Genomic DNA, 6,511 nt, shown 5'->3' with positions numbered 1-6,511 from the left:
TGATGTCTCAACAGAAAGTGTTTTTCTTTGATGCTATATTTAAAACTAACTAGATTTTTTTATTTCATGTAAAAAAAAAAAGTGGTTAGTTTTATAATTTCTGTCAAATTGGGCTATTTTTAAAATAATTGCATAATCTCCCAGAACGCATAAATTGTGCAAAAAAATATAGAAATTATATTGTTAAAGCTCTTTTTGTAACATTACAGTTTGTGTATGTTGTTTTAAGGCAAACAAAACTCTTACTTGGCAATTCCAAAGACTTGCATAGGATGCAAAATTATTTTTGTGGGGTAAGCGGTGGTTTTGTCAGAAACCTTTCTGTTAAGATGCAACAGATATTAATACTAAATGTTTTTGATCCATGATGTCCACTATAACCATGATGGATCTTTAAGAAACATTTTTAACCATTTAAGCCAGGATGTGATGTTACATCCAAACCAGCAGTGGAAATAATATTATTACTTTGACTTTTTGTTTTTTATTTATGACAACATAAATGTAACATGACTGATGACAGTGAAGCACCTCGGGTATATACTACAATATTGTACTGGACCGATGGGCTACTCTTTTAATATTCATTATATTCTTGTTTTGAACAACAACAAAAAAACTCTTATTGCAGGATTTAATTAGGCATTTTTAACACATTCAAAATTGATCATTTCTAGAAAACAACTAAATAGTTTTCACAATCGTTTTCTCACGCCTCAAGGCAGTCTGTGTGAAAACGTCTCTTATCAACTTTGCATATCTGGCCACATCAATTCCTTCCCCAATCTTGTGTATAGTCTAGTGGACAGCCCTTTTCATGTCCATCCATATATTCTCAGTCAGATTGGTCAAATAGCACATTGTATACTTCAGGCATGCTGTTTGTTTTTAATCATGTAAGCACTGCTGGTAAAGCAGCAGTCTAGCTGAGTGCCAGTGTCTCTCTCTGTGTGGCACATGTGGTGAGGAAAATGAATCAGTCTTTAACAGGTTTCTCACCATGTCGGAGGGGGTCAGCAAAGCTGCTCTGAACTGTAAAACCTGGACACGATTGCTTTGGCTTTATACTGTGACTCAGAATGATTATGACAACAACATCAGGAATCAGCAGGGGTATCTGGGAAATGGAGACACGACACTGTGCTTCTCATCATCATTGGCTGGTCTGCAGCCTCACATGAGATGTCCTTAAATAACCCTTACAGCAGTCTTTTTATAAAATGCATTTATATATTCATAAATTCAAGTAATTCCGCTAAACTCAGCAACAACAACAAAAAAGAAACATCTTTTTTTCAGGATATTGTATTTCAAAGATAATTTTGTATAATCCAAATCAGCTTTACAGATATTTTTTTGAAAGTGTTTTTCATGCTTATGCAATGAACCATAAATAATTGTTGCACATGATGCGTCTGTGGAACAGTCTGTAAGACACTAACAGTTTACACGCACTATAACAGTAATGTAATGTATCAGTTTTTTACATTCTGTTCACGGTGTTTTTCAATCATCAGTTGTTTTGGAAGCCTGTCTAAAATTATAAAGGGAAAATCCACTCAAAATTTAAAAATATCTCATTACTCCTCGTTGTTTAAAACCTGTATGACTTGCTTTCTTCTGTGATGCACGAAAAAAGCTGGTTTGAAGAATGTTGGTATCCAAATAGTTTTGGTTCCCATTGACTTCAATTGTATTGTTTTGTCTATACACGGAAGTCAATGGGAACCATGGTTACCAACATTCTTCAAAATATCTTCTTTTATGTCCTGCCACATGGAATACAGCCCCATGGGTTTGGAAAGCCATGAGGACAGATTTTTTTTTTTTTTTTTTTTTGGCTGAGCTATCCATTTAAATAGCATAGCCCTTTGAATGTAAAATATGATCTCATGATTCTTTTCTTTATCACAATGTTTGCTGACATCGAAATTTATTAGTGCACTAACAAAAGCATTGCGATCCAGATTTAAATACACTGAAACGATCAGGTTTAAGCAGAAAGAAATGAAACTGATTGATTTCCCTTATAGGCAGCAGATTGATTAATATGGTGAATGAAAATAGATCAGATGCTCAGTGCTGGAACTGAAAATATGGCATTGATTATCGCAGAGCATCTGCTTATTGTACTGCTCTTGTCCTGCTGTCGAAGAGGGCAGGAGCGGGTCACTCCTGCGAGTATCACTGCTGCTCAGTGGGGGGCAGCAGTACACATACTACATTTCTGGTCTGTTGCCTCATAATGTCGAATATTACATTGTTTATCCACACGGATCCATTTACTATAGAGTTCTGACTGTAAATGTTTCTGGGAAATGACTTTTCACGCAAGGAACGTTTTGGCGCGAAGATGTTTATTTGAAATGCGAGAGCAAGATGTGGAAACTTCATGAAAGTGATGAGACAAAAGCCAACAGTAAGTCATTTTTACTCACTGACATTTATAAGGGGTCTAAGGTTGTAACAGCACAAAAGCGAAGCAAATTAAATAAACCCAGAGGTTTGGAAAATTGTTTTGTTTTCTTTCCATGCCTGCATCACGGTGAAGAGATGAATAGGCCTACTGCCAGTTCTAAAGTCTAGGAAGTGCATGGCTGCATGCAGGAATCTGTTGAGTATTTTATCAGTAGCAGGCCTACTGTGTTTGACAAAAATAGGCTTTATGTTTAATGTTAAAGTAAATTATATTTAGTTTTCTGTTTGTTCTTTTACAATCAACAGCCTGCATTCTTTTCTCAAATTTGATTTTCTTTTTTTTCTTTTGCTCATTGAACTAGTCATGAGGTTTGACAAATTATTTAATAAAAATGTGAATATTGCCAATTTTGTTCCGACTATATATCCTCAAACACTGCATGTAGGAGAGACCAGGGCCAGTTGTCATACTTTTAATCCAGTGAATAGCCTGATATATTTTTAATTTGTTTATTTTTGAAAGTCAGTTTAGGCAGAATAGGCACATCTTGAAGTCTTGACAGCAACTGAATATTTCCACTGTTAATGCCAATGGAAAAAGATAAAGGTTACTGACCGTATATAGAAATGTAAGTTATCACTGACTGAACTATTAAAAAGAATATAAGTGGCTTTTCAGCAAAACACAAACAAAATTAATGAACAATTCCCGAAGCGGCACAAATATAAAAGTTAACAAAAAGCATTCTCTATACAAATGTTACAAAAAAATACATTTTAAATTTTTTAGTCGGTAAACAGTTAACACATTTAAGAACAATGTTTGAAAGAAACATTAATCTACTGGTCATTTGCATTTGACAAAACTAGCCCTGGTCTCCCCCTGTAATATACAAAAATTGCAGAAGATTAAGATTAAGAAGTTTATTATTATAGACTATTGTTAATAGATAATGTCACACAGTTGTCAATTTCACAAGCATGTACTTTCACATTGTAAAAATTGTCTTCCTGAAGACAATCACATGAAACAGGTGCAAAGTCAGTCTTGCTGAAGATTATGTGACTCAGCAGAGATGGAAAGCGTGTGGGGAGCTTGAGGTTGCGGTTCCCGGACATCATCAAACCATGTGCAAAGGAACTTACTGAGGTGTAATATGATTGTTTCTGAGATGTAATATGATTGTTTCAGAGAAATGCTATACAAGGTCAAATGCCCATCTTTAGTTTAGTTTACAACCGAGATAGCACATCCTGCATTATATTGTATTATAATGACTTTTTAATATTAGCCTACCACTGAACTTTAACTACAGGCATGTTGCATATTAATTGTTCTAGGAACCTCAAAGCACATTTTAATATTTGTGTAATTTGTGCGACTCCATAATGATGTTTGTATTGTAAGTAGGGCCCAAACATAAACTCAAGCCCAGGGGCCCCCTAAGTCCCACATGTCTCTCATTCTCTCTGTTTCAGCCACAAGAACATCTGGCATCCCTCCCTCCATCTCTCACCTGTTTCTCAGGACCTTGAGTTCCTATAAATGGCACCTCTTGAAAGATGTTGATGCAGGCAGTTAGTGTTTGAGCAGCCTGCCCATTTCCTGGCCAGAAAAGACAGTTTGCTTAAGCTGCTTGATTTCTCAGAGGATTGATAAGCTTGCTGCTTGCACCAAAAGTATCACGCTGAACCTCTACAGCTTTACAGGCTTGCCATGGGAATCTTTTTTACAGATACAGCTCAACATATCTTCACAAAGAGGATGTCAAACACACAATAATGTGTTTCTTTTATTTTAACTGCCCCTGACACAGTAGTTGTGACCATCACAAACATTATAGTATATGAACTATACGATTTATAATCTGGGAAACGGACATTTTCATCGTTCCACGTACAAATTATAGAACCATCTTCCTTGTGCCTCTAAAATGCAGTCTGTCCTGAAAACAACTCTCAATTCAGCAGTTTGATTAATAACTTTGAGGGAGAAAAGTCTAAGTATTAATCTTTTATAGTCTTGTATACAAGTTAGGACTAATTAGAATTTGATCTGACAATATAGGCATGAAAGTTCTAGAGAAACGCATGCTCTCCTCAGCATAACACAAACATGTTTCATACAACACAAAAACGATGCTCTCTGCGCAGTCGAATGCCCCTTATGCAGAAAGGCTGATTATTTAAAGCAGGGAACTTTCTCTCAGCCATATGCCTCTTATAAATGATAGTACTGAAGAGAATGGAGAGGGAGGATTCTCTAGATATTGTACCGTACTACTGCTGTAAAGATTGTGCTGTGTGCTGTTTTTCATTGTTTCCCTCTACATGTTTCTATTAGCACTGTTCCAGAAATCAGTCATTGTTGGCCAGCCATTTTCACTCATTATTGTTTTCCCAGTGGCCTCCAGTAACAGAACATTGGAACTTAGGCTGCGTCCAAAATCGCACTTTCCCCTCAGTATAAGTACTTCACAACCGCTAAAAAAAGTTTCTATGACTTATCTTCAATTAAAATATCGGCAATTAAACATGTAAATATTTATATGCTTGTACATAAGTCATAGAATAATTTTACCTTTTAGATAAATTTCATTTACTTGTATTCTGATTTGCCTGTCGTCGGTTATTCAAGTATTTGTCTAAATTGTCAAATACAATTTTAAATGAAAGTTGCCACTTTTAAAAATATATTAAGATTAATAAGTACATCAAAAATAATTTAATTTAAGCAATCTTATCCCTTTTAATATTTGACATTTTGTGCTAAAACAATTAAATTCACAAATGTTTCTATTTATTTCCTTTATATAAAAACAAATTTGTTTATATAATAAAAAATAATGCATTTAAAACAAATTATAATACTATTCTTAATTAAATGACATTAGAATGCCTAATTAATACAAACAGGGAAGCATTTATCAGTATGCTTGTTAAAACGAAACGCAAGAGAAGAAACCGGTTAGGGAATTTCATTACACACCTAGATATGTTCGAAACCCTTGTGCTACATATTTATATCAAGCTTCTTGTTAACCGCAGTACAAATCTCAAGGTAAATGGAGACATGTTAAAGAATAGGAGGTAAACATGACTTTTCCAAGTTTCATTTAGGACATAATGTATTAGAAAAAGTGCCACCAGACCCACTGTGACTGATATAGATCAGGACTATGTATATCAGCCACAGAGAGCAGCTCCAGCCTGCAGCACAGACTGCTGATTCATACTTGTGCTTTTAAGGGCAGTGGAGCAACACAGCAGAGATGAACACCACATGGGCCAAAGAGGCCTTGGGAATAAACACCTCAGTGAACACTGATCATTCAAACACTTGAAACTATCAGTCTCCACCATTACAAGAAAACACTGTAATAAAGTGTCCCTCCATCTCAAACAGCAAATCCAAGTAAAATTTACTTGATTTCTTTGGCAAGTTTTTAGATGCCTATTTCACACATGGAATTAAGTATAATCTAAAATAAAAATAAGCAATTTTAACTCGGCCAGTTAAAGTTTGAGTAATTTATACTTAGTTGAAGTTTACTTTGCAATACTGTTTCTGGTACATTTTACTATAATATAACACTGAATTAAGCCATGCAATTAAAGTATATGCGTTACACTAACTACTGTTTTAAATTACTTCGATGTTTTGACAACATACCTACATAAGATAAGTAATGTGGTACCCACTCGAACAAAGAGCGCACGAAACTTTGTACAAAATAACGGTCACCTCCGTTGGATCATTTTTGATTATGAATTGAGTAGAAATTTTAAACTTAAAACTTTTTTTGTTAAAGTGTAAATATAGCTGGGAAACAGTGAAAACTACCTTATTCATGCCCCAGTGCATGATGGGAACACCAGTATCAGAAAGTTGAGCAGGTTTTACTTAATTCTATAACATAAATTTAAGCTTAAGGTAGTAAAAGCGTAAATAGAGTACTAATATAGAATTTACTTGGTCCAGGCAATACATTTTTTTTGTTTAAAAACAACTTATTTAGGTAGATTTTACATTTGTAGAACACTAGAATTTTATAGAAAACTTTACTTTCAAAGAAAAGAGCATGAGAAAGAA

Source organism: Siphateles boraxobius, unplaced genomic scaffold (assembly GCF_051911475.1).
Source record: "Siphateles boraxobius isolate OS27281-9 unplaced genomic scaffold, OSU_SipBor_1 7, whole genome shotgun sequence".
Lineage (NCBI taxonomy): Eukaryota > Metazoa > Chordata > Actinopteri > Cypriniformes > Leuciscidae > Siphateles > Siphateles boraxobius.
The sequence above is the reverse complement of the archived record's forward strand: the minus strand, read 5'-3'. Positions refer to the sequence as shown.